This window comes from Pelodiscus sinensis, chromosome 2 (assembly GCF_052426305.1).
Source record: "Pelodiscus sinensis isolate ZL-2025 chromosome 2, ASM5242630v1, whole genome shotgun sequence".
Lineage (NCBI taxonomy): Eukaryota > Metazoa > Chordata > Testudines > Trionychidae > Pelodiscus > Pelodiscus sinensis.
The window spans coordinates 172,574,724-172,585,500 of NC_143053.1; the positions used below are offsets into that span (position 1 = coordinate 172,574,724).

Below are 10,777 nucleotides of genomic sequence, written 5' to 3' on the forward strand. Positions count from 1 at the left end.
GAAAAACAGCCATTTTTTCTTTGTTTTAATCTGCTCCGTTGTTCTGTAACACCTAGCAACCAAGTATATCTTTTTGTTTTGTTTTGTTAATAAAATCATCTTTTTTAATGGCGATGATTTGATTCTTGTGTCCTGAAAAGTAACAGGAGGTCTGTGTGTGCATGCCTCTCCTGAGAGATCAGCTCTCAGTGACACACTCTGCACACTCTGTTTCCGGGGGAGGGGGGGGGTGAGGGGGGGGAAGGGAGGAAGGGATTCAAGCTCTCTTGTGGCAAAAGAGTTTGGGGTACCCCTTGAGAAGAAGTTCAAGTGTTTCTTCCTGGCTTTCAGGGGTTTTCTTAATTCACTTGATGGTGGCAGCCTATCTCCAAAGGCCAGAGAATCTATAACCTTGGGGAGTTTTTAAGTAGAAGCCTATAGAGGCAAGGTATTTTAAGGTGTCTTGTGGGCCCCCACTTTCTCCATTCAAAGTGCCAGAACAGCCCTGCCACACCCCATGCCCAACCCCTTTCCTGAGACCCCACCCTGCTCACTCCATCTCTCCTCCCTCTGTCACTTGCTTTCCTTATCCTCACTCACTTTCACCAGACTGGGGCAGCGCATTGGGATATGGGATGGGGTGCAAACTCTGGGCTGCAGCTCAGGAGTTTGGAGTGTGTGTGTGTGTGGGGGGGGGTGTCTCCAGGATGAACCTGGGGTAGAGGATTGGGGACCAAGAGGCATTACAGGTTCTGGAAGGGAATTTGGGTGTGGAAGTGGGCTCAGGGCTGGGGCAAGAGGTTAGAGTATGGGAGGGAGTTTCGAATGTCAGATAGGACTAGGGAACTGGGGTGTGGGAGACTGTGCAGGCTGCTGGATTTGGCCAGGTGAAGCTTACTTCGGATGGCTCCCAGTCATTGTCCCAGCAGGGCTAAGGCAGGCTCCCTGCTTTCTCTGGCCCCGTGCTGCTCTTGAAAGTGGCCTGAAAGTCCCTGTGACCCCTGGGGAGACATGGCTCTGAGTGCTGTCCCTGTCCCTGTAGCTCTCATTGGCTGTAGTGCCTGAACAATGGGAGCTGCAGAGTCAGTGCTTGGGGTGAGATTTAGGGAGTTGCAGGGACGTGCTGACCACTTTCAGGAGCAGTGTGGTACTGGGCCAGGCTAGACAGGAAGCCTGTGATACCCTTGCTGTGCTGCTGGACTTCTAGTTGCTAAGAATCTCCTGGACTGGCTGCAGTAGCCTCTGGGAAATAGAGCCTGATTCTGGGAGCCTGATTCTCCCAGCAAAACTGAGGGGGTTGGCAACCCTAGCTACAGGGCACTAGATATTACAAAATCTTGGCTAACTACCCCAGAATGATAAATAGCCTTACAAGAAACATCCTGTCACATCATTGTTACCAGGTGGTCAAGGGCTTCCATCATCTTCCAGTGACAACTTGCTTTACTTTTGCCTGCAGAAATTTCTGGGCCTCCACATCCGGTGAAGAACGTGGATTTCACAGAGGGCTAAAATGTCAAAGGCTCTTGAAAGCTGGTCCAATTTCCACTTTGCCAGACATGATGATGATGACTGAAGTGAGAACTAATTTTGGATAATGAGCAGTCAGCAAGAACAGAGCCTCTTAGAGGTATCAGTTGAGAATACAGTTGAACCCACTTAAGTAAGATTTGGATCATCAGAAAAGCCATTTTCATAGGACAAACCACAAGGAGCCAATTATGGTTTCCCCTTAGGTTGAATTAGTATTTTTGTTCCACTAAAGGACAATTGCAATTGCTCAAGAGGACTGTTGCGATGATGCTAGACTATAAAGCCTTGCTAATTAGATTTAAAGAGGTTAATGTGGTGATTCAGGTTACAAGATGCTGGTGGGTTTTATTCTCTACTTGTCTCACACAATGGCATCAAGAAAGGAAATCCATATTAATGTTTTGCTCTTTAAAAGATCAAAATATTCATATTAGCATTAAATTGGTATTGTATTGCAAGATAATCAGTTTTGTGCAGTAATATCTGGTTCATAAATGTAATCATGATTAAGTTGGATGAACTGAGTTGCAAAGATATGTGGCAGAAATATTGTTTTGGTGAACTTCGTTTAACTGGAATGGCTACCTAATTAGGATGAATTAGAATCTATCAAAGCATCCTGAGTGAAGAGACTACTGCTGCACATAGAATTCAAATGGTTGAGTTCATTCAGAACTTGCAAATACAGAACGCTATATCTTTATGGTTTCTGCCTCCTCACAGTTAGAAGAAGGTCTGAGTAATTCCCAAATATGCGACAGCAGATTTTCTCATCTTTAGATTCATACACCGCTTTTCCCTACAGGTTGAAATAAAGCAGTGACCTCTTCAGTTAAGTGTAGGGGCAGATCCTTTGCAGAAGATAGGAACTTTTGGAAAGCAACACTGATAATGTTTGCACAATCTTTTTTTTGTGATAAGAAGCTGACTTTTTCCATTTCTGTTTTTCTTCTGACTCATCTTAGGCCTAAAAGAACACTTTGAAAGCATCAGATGTCAGGTAAATGTCATCGAGTTCAGAATGATCTCTGTGCCCCAGCATGGATTTGAATACAAAATCCTTTTAGACTTCTGGCTCAGCAGTTCCCACAGCAGCTTTTAGAAACCATGTATATCAAAGCTAGTTTGTGCACTCATTCATGATCATGTTTCCTCTTCCCTTGTTTCACATTCATTTTTAGAACATGTCTTTTCAACAATATGAGCAGCATCAACACATATTCATTATAGCGGAGCTTGGCATTTAACACATTATTCTACTATTCATCTCTTAGGGTATGTCTACACTACAGCGTTATTTCGAAATAACAAGGTGGGCATCCACACAGCAAGCCCGTTATTTCAGAATTATTTCAAAATAACAGGCTTCTTATTCTGAAATTGTACCACCTCATTTCACGAGGAATAGGGTGAGTATAGAAGGTGCAGCTGTTCTCCTTCTGAAATAATTGGCCTCTAAGGCTGACAGCTACTCTCATGGCCACTCTGTCCACATCCCTCAAAACTCTATGCTTTCCCTTCCCCTGAAGTCTTTAAAGATGCAGACAGAAGGGACAGTGCTTGTTGCACCGCAACGGCCCTGCCAGTCCTGTGCCACAGAGCAACACCCTTCAGTGCAGCCAGGAGTGACCCCAATGCTCCCACCAAGCCCCCCAGGGCAGCAAGCAAACTGGCAGCCAGCTCTGAAGCCCCTGGCCAGGGGCAGAAGAAGAGGGCCCCTTCCTAGTCTGGTACAGAGATCCTGGATGTCACTGAGGTCTGGGGAGGTAGCTTGTTCCCGAAGGAGCGGTAGCTGTTTGGTGTAGCAAGTTTCCAATGGAACTGATCAATAAGATGTACAAACTAACACTTGTTAAGGACATGGGAAATATAGCATGAAAATAGGTAGTGCTCCTATACAAACACAAATGTCATTTTTGACTCTATGAATATCTCCATTTGGTAATGTGTATTCAAACTACCCATCACTTTCAGTGTACCAGACTTTGGTTAATCTCCACAGATTAAATGGAAAGTAAGGCTGGCAACTTTTTTTCAGTTTCAAAATTCTGTGTGAAAATTTTCATCAAAAATTCTCATTTTGATAGGGGAAAATCCAGGAGCAACTTAAACAAATTTTTTTTTTTTGTTATATTTCTGTAGAGACTTAAAAATTTTAATGTTTTAAAATTTGTCAAATTTGATTTGTGATATTTAAAAAAACGGGAAAGTTACATTAACATTTATATGAAATGTCTCCCCTTTTTTACCATTTTTATTACTAAGGCTGTATTTCAAAGAAGAATCACAATGGGTTAACTGTGGCAAATGTAGATCTTTTTATAAATGTCATATGGAATTGTGTATAGGAATTAAAATTCTTATGTCAATATGTAGAATACATTTATAAATAAATGGAATTTAAATATAGACATGTGTGGTTAGCTACCTTTGGACATAATAGGTGTAACATAGCTCTTTAAAAGTTCAATGCACTACCTTTGAAAAACTGATATTATCAATATGGTTGGTATTAATTTGACTTATACCGTGTCTAATTTCCTTTGGTATTGATGTAAATTAGAGTATTTTAATTAAATATATTTATTTCTATGTGATTTTATCTTAAATGATAAACATTAATATAATATGGATTGTATAACTCAATATTCCGTTTTAAAAAACACACTAATATAAGTCATGCATTTACAGAATTTATGAAAAAGGAGGAATAAATTATGGTGGAAAAATGAGGGAAAATAAATAGGAGAATGGAAAATCAGAATGAAGTAGTCAGAAAAAGAAGACATGTTGATCCTAAATTACTTCACACTAGGAGGTATGATTTTAATTTATAAATGCTTATCTATTAACCTGTTTGAATTATTTTTGGAAATTATAACAACGTGGGGAAAATTAAGCTAGTGTAACAAAAATCATTTTGTTGATGGATAGCCACCTTACTGACACAAATTGAAATCCTCACTTTAGATTTAATTTTTCTCTGTACTGGGACTAGAGAGCAAGTGGAGAGTATGCTCTTGGGACGAAAAAGCAGAAGAGGAAGGGTTTGTTCCTGCAAACTCTATGAGCCATCATGTTAGTACTATGGGGGTATGTCTAGACTGCATCCCTCTGTCAGAAGAGGGATGCAGATTAGGCAGGTCGACATTGCAAATGAGGCAGGGATTTAAATATCCATGCCTAATTTGCATAAAAATGGCCACCACGTTTTTCCAACTCAGGACTTTGTTGGCAAAAAGGGGCAGTCTAGAGGAGGATCTGTCGAGAAAGAAAGCCTTTTTTGACAGATCCTGTAAACCTCCTTGCAGGAGGCATAAGGGATCTGTGGAAAAAGCCTTTCTTTCTCGACAGATCCCTCTCTAGACTGCCGCTTTTTGCAGACAAAGTGCTGAGTCGACAAAACACAGCGGCCATTTTATGCAAATTAGGCACAGGATATTTAAATCCCTGACTCATTTGCAATGTCAACCTGCCTATCTGCATCCTTTTGCCAACAGAGGGATGCAGTCTAGACATACCCTGAGAGAGACCTGGTGGGTGAGGTAATATATTTAATTGGGCCCCTATCTGTTGGTGATAGAGTCAGGCTATTGAGCTACACTGAGCTCTTTTTTCTGGTCTGGAAAGTCACGCAGAATGTCACAGCTAAATACACAGTAGCGCACATTGTTAACTCTAAGGAGCCAAAATGTTGTAAGGAATCTTTCAAGATGAAGTGGCCATCTTGAATGGGAACCCTCGATCTCAGTCAACAAGTGATTCTTCTTGGTAAAAATTATGGCTGTTCATAGGATGTGGCCTTCTGTTTCTAAACCTCTATACATGGAACAACAGAATGCAGACTTACTAATGTACAGCAGCCTTCTGAATGCCAGAGTGACAGGATAAGTTACTGTGATTATAGAACTCAGATGGAATTGATGTGATTTTTTTTCTATCACGGAGTCAGAGAAAAGTAGGACTGCAAGGGCCCTCAGTAAGTACTGAGGCAGGACTAAGTATTATCTCCCTGACCAGTGTTTGTCTAACCTGTTCTTAAAAACCTCCAGAGATAGAGATTCCACAACATCCCTAGGTAATTTGTTCCAGTGCTTAATTACCCTGACAATTAGGAAGATTTCCTGATGTCTAACCTAAATCTCTCTTTTGCAATTTAAGCCCATTGCTTCTCGTCCTGTTCTCAGTGGCTAAGCAGAACAATTTAATTGTCTCCTCTTTATTATAATCTTTTATATACTAGAAGACTTTTTTCATGTACCTTCTGTTGTCTCTTCTGCAGACTAAACAAACCCAATATTTTCAATCTTTCTTCATAGGCCATCTTTTCTAGACCTTTAATAATTGTTATTGCTCTCTTGAGTTTTTCCACATCTTTTCTGTAGTATGGTGCCCAGAACTGGACACAGTAATCCACCTGAAGCCTTCCAGTGCTTAGTTAAGTGGAAGAATTACTTCTTGTGTCTTGCTTTCAGCACACCTGCTAATATATCCCAGAATGATGTTTGTTTGGTTTTTTTGCTACTGTAGTGTGTGACCATAGGGAGTAATTATCTCTCTAAAGTAACTGTATGTCTTTGATGTTTCAATATATCCCTCATTTTCCCATTCGTCTCTGTTGTTCTAAAAGATTTACAAGCCATGTACCATGAGAGTGATGGGAGCTCCATTTTTATATGATTTTTGCTGGGTTGTACCTAGTAACACAGAAAAGCAGAAAATAACAAGGGAAGCAGCCGTATTCATCATGGAAGCTGGCATTTGGTTTTTTGGAAGCTTTTTCCATTCTTCTCTTGCTGTACTTCCACTTACATCCAATTAGTTCTCCTAATCAAGTCAAGTCCCATTCCACTGGCCAAAGATGTCATTCTGGCCATGCGTACCAGGATGCTGCTTGCTCTTCTTCACGTTTTCTTGACTATCACGGCATGAGGGGAAAGAACACGGATTGCATGACTTACTCCTCTTCTCCCTTCCCTGACCAACTGGGAGTAAGAGGAATGCACGCAAGACGTGTACTTTCCCTTCACTCCCTGACAGCCAGGGGAATGAGGAAAAGAGCAAGCTGTGTCCACATACACACAGCTGCAGCCCCCCTTCTCAAAATGGAGTCCTTGACACTGCCTTAGTCCAAGTCACAAAATTTTGACAAGCATATCTGCTCTTCCTAAACAATGTTTTTAATGTTGGATAAAGGATTGGAAGTGGGTGAGAAAGTTCAGCTATTTCTTTCCAAGCACCTGTTTGCCTATCTTTCCTTTGGCTGTTACATAAAGCGCCTTTCCTTTTTTGCCCAGCTAGCGATATACATTTGGGCCATGGTTCTGCTCTCCAGAATGGAGTTACTCCTTATCAATGTTGATGCTCCTCAGATCAGAATCTTACCTTCCATTATATGGAAAATGACTGTTTCATCTCTTGGTCATCCTTGCATTTCAGGAAACTTACATCAGTTGAAGACAAGAGGGATGTTCATGTAGAACTGAAACAGTGTGAATTGAGGGAGATTTGTGGCAACTTTGGTGTTTGTGTTTTGCAACTGTGAAAGAGAATATCTTCATAGTCATGACAACTTTAACACTTAAAAAGGAGAGGGAGGGTTTTTTTTAGGAATATGCTTTTAAAATACATTAGTGATTGCTATTAAATATTATTCTACTGATAAGTGAATGTTTGCATCAGGATCTGACGTGGATGGGGATCAATGGACACATCAATAAGAAAAAAACACTGAGCAGTATAATGTCTGGAGGCGATGATACCTTGGAGAGCAGCATCCTGCATAACCCAACCTTTCTTCCTTCTTGAACTCTGCAGACTTCCATCCATTGCAGAGCCAATGGGGGGTGACTCCAACCCATCCTCCAGTATTGTACAGAAAGATCCTTACATGAATGATCCACAAGAGGATCCATTACCATAACTGGAACCCATGGCTTATATTTTGAAAGAGTGACTAGTAATTTTGGGTGCCTAACTGAAGACCTGGTAAAGGGGTATGACTTTTCAGAGGTTTTGAGCATCCAGAATCACTAGTCACTTTTTTAAAAATGTAAGTTCATAAGTCTGTTCTGTAGTTACAAGGACTCTCTTTTTTTATTATTTCCCCTGCTGTAATTATTAATCTCTTGAAATATCATCTTCCTGAAACCATGTTCACTGGTTATAACCATACACCATAAAAATGTTTGTATGTATTTGTATCTTTGTACAATAGCCATACCCTCCAAAAGCTATTAACTGTCTAAGACAATGTAATGAAAAGGTGCAAAGGGAACCTCCAGGGAAATTGACTATTATTTGCAGAACTAGAAAGCATTTTCATGTGAGAGTGTGCTAATTATGCAAGATTCATCAGGTCAGTGTTCTTTAAAGCTTGCTTTTCCAAGTCTGATTTTCGTAAAAAGATGGAATGTGGGGAAGGATTCTTATTTATTTATTTATTTATTTAGCGTCAGATATTTAATTATAAACTCGTACCTTCAAAGCCCACAAAACGTGATAATGTTAGACCAGGAAGTGGACTGTGATAAAGGTATTTCATCAACCAATCAATTTTTCTGCATAACTATTTTGATTATTTTAAGTATTACATCAAGATTACAAATGTGGCTGTCATAGCATGGTATGTAATAAAAAGGTTATTGTGAATTACTCTTCTCTTTATACTGAAGAATGATTGACTTCATCAGAAGATTGCAAAATAAAATAATTGAACATGGATGTAAGTCAACAATGTTCACTTGTGTGGAACCAATACTTTATACTATATCAAAGAACTATGAATTATAGAGAGGCCCAAGCTAGAATCCTTGATTTACACACCCTAAGGATTTGAATATTTCAGATTCAAATGTAGATCTGAAATTTGTTGCTGGATAACAAGGTAACCCAATGTTCCTTATACAAAATTAAGATTGTTTGGGTGACCTTACTTATTCTGTGTGTTCATACAGGCAGAACCAAATTTGTATTTTCAGCCTAGATTATTTTTATTTCATATTAAAGAAAATCAACAATAAATGAAGAGACCCTTTTTCTCCATGATGTTACATTAGTTTCAGTGTGGTCATAGTGACATAAAATTATTGTGACTATAGGAAACAAGCCCAAAGTCTCCATGACAGAAAGATTGTATTGTCTCACTCTTCAACATTATGCAATGGAACGGGGATTCAAAATGGTAGTTTTTTTCTAGAAGAGTCATAGACATTTAAAGATATAGTAACTATTACATAGCTATATATAGCACATTAATGATGCTTTTTCAGCCTTTCATAAATGTAAGTGTCTGTATAAATTCAATCAGAACTCCAAATTCCATAAAACAATGAGGATCCTGTGGCACCTTAAAGACTAATATGTATTTCGGCATAAGCTTTCATGGGTCAGAACCACTTCATCAGATTCATGGAGTGCCATGTGGGCACTCTGCTAATCAGCTGGGTGGGATCTGATTTTCTCCTGAGTGGCCACTCAAGCACTCAGTTTACAGGGGACAGAGCTTACAAACCCAAATCATTTGGCCTGGGTTCTGAGACTTGCTACTGTTAATTTGTTTTAGTTTTTTTAAATCCAGAGTTCAAACTCTGTCAGATTTAATCCTTCTTCTGGCTCTACCCAAATTGTACTATCCTAGGGCTTAGATCAGGGTCTCAGGATTTTAGAGGGGTGGAGGGTCTACCTCTGAGTCAAAACCCAGCGTTCAAACCCTGTTGCGCTGCAGTGTAGACATAGCCCCATTGCTATGTTCCTGTTCTGAAAATCTGTCAAAAGTGTCACAAGCCAATGGGCTGATTTTCATTGTTCTCTGAACAATCAGGTTTGGTTGACAGGCATTCTCCCACGCTGCACCGAAAACAAGGGCTAGGATGGCCACATTTTGGGAGGGCACTAGGAAGTCTAGGATATGAGTTGAACTCTGTGGCACATAATGCAATGTAGACATTAGTGCCCCAGGCTGATAACTCCAATATTCCTAACCTACGGTAGCCAATGAGTATAGACACTCATGGCCTCGGTTAACAAATCCAGGGTCTGCTAACTTGAGTTCTACCTAACCCTGGGCTTTCGCTGCCATGTAGACACACCCTGAGCCTAAGACATTTTAACAAATTGGGACAGATTCAGTATCTGTGGTAATGGTTGTGCAAGTTCCATGTCATGTAGGTTGGTCAGAGAACAAGTTTTAGTGGTAGAGTAATATAATTTGAATGAATACCACATTCAGTGGATGTGGCAAAATAAGTGCAATTGATATTCCAATGGGTGGAAAAGAGAATGTAGCAGAAAAGCAACTGTCAGGAGGGGATCAGACCAGGTAAGGGAGAATCTGCTTTTATCTTACACCCTCTTGTTAGTTGCTTTTCCACCTAACGCCTTGCCATCCTCTCAGCCTGTCACTTTCACTCACTTTGGTTGGTGTACAAACTCCAAATCATTGCAAGTCAAATGGCATCACCACTTACACTTTTTTCTACCTGATGTGTACTATTATTGTGGTCATTTATTATTTGTATTACCATAGGATTTAGAAGTCCTTGTCCTGAGCTAGGATCCCGCTACATTAGGTTCTGTGCAAACACAGAACAAAAGACAGTTCTTTTCTCCGAAGATCATACACTGACAGTGCATGTAAAATTTACACCTTCACTTACATCACGCACTGAATTTGGCCCCAGAATCTTGATCATCCAGTCAATTACATGCATGCAACCCCCACTGGAATGCAACACTTCCAATATATACTGAATTTCTTTAGCCAAAGCTTGGCAGTCACTATTCATAATATTTAAGGAGTATCTTATAGTTTGTTCTTTTAAGCTAGTACCTTAATTCAATTGTTAAATAAACATCATTCATTTTATATTTGATGCCTGCAATTACTTTACCTGAACAAAACCAAGACTAAACCATCCATATGGTAAAGCTGTGTTTGAATCTTTAGTGCTGCTAAATAAACTTTTATATTCGGTGTCTTTTTCTTTATTGGTATTTGAGCAACATCAATATTAAACCACACTAACCTACTCATCAGAAAGCTGTATTATTTGTGTATCGGGCTAAGGTGATATGCATAAAGTATTGTAATTTTGATCTTGTGTTTTACATTGTTGCATTCTTCAGTGTAGACAACAGACAAAACATCATGAAGTAGAATGGCATTTATTCACCATATAGACATAAACCCCCCCCCCTCCACGCACACATATAATGTAAATATAGTAGGTAGAGAGATAGCTATAAGAGGGAATGTTGTGTTTTT

At 39.8% G+C, this 10,777-nt stretch overlaps 1 long non-coding RNA gene across 1 annotated transcript; it reads left to right on the top strand.

Moving 5' to 3' along the window:
- Positions 1-281: 281 nt before the first annotated feature.
- LOC102451984 (uncharacterized) lies at positions 282-10,400 on the top strand. Its single transcript, XR_332142.4, has 4 exons — positions 282-1,609; positions 2,478-2,512; positions 4,204-4,330; positions 7,195-10,400. It is a non-coding gene; the product is annotated as an uncharacterized LOC102451984 (long non-coding RNA).
- The last annotated feature ends 377 nt before the right edge of the window (positions 10,401-10,777 follow it).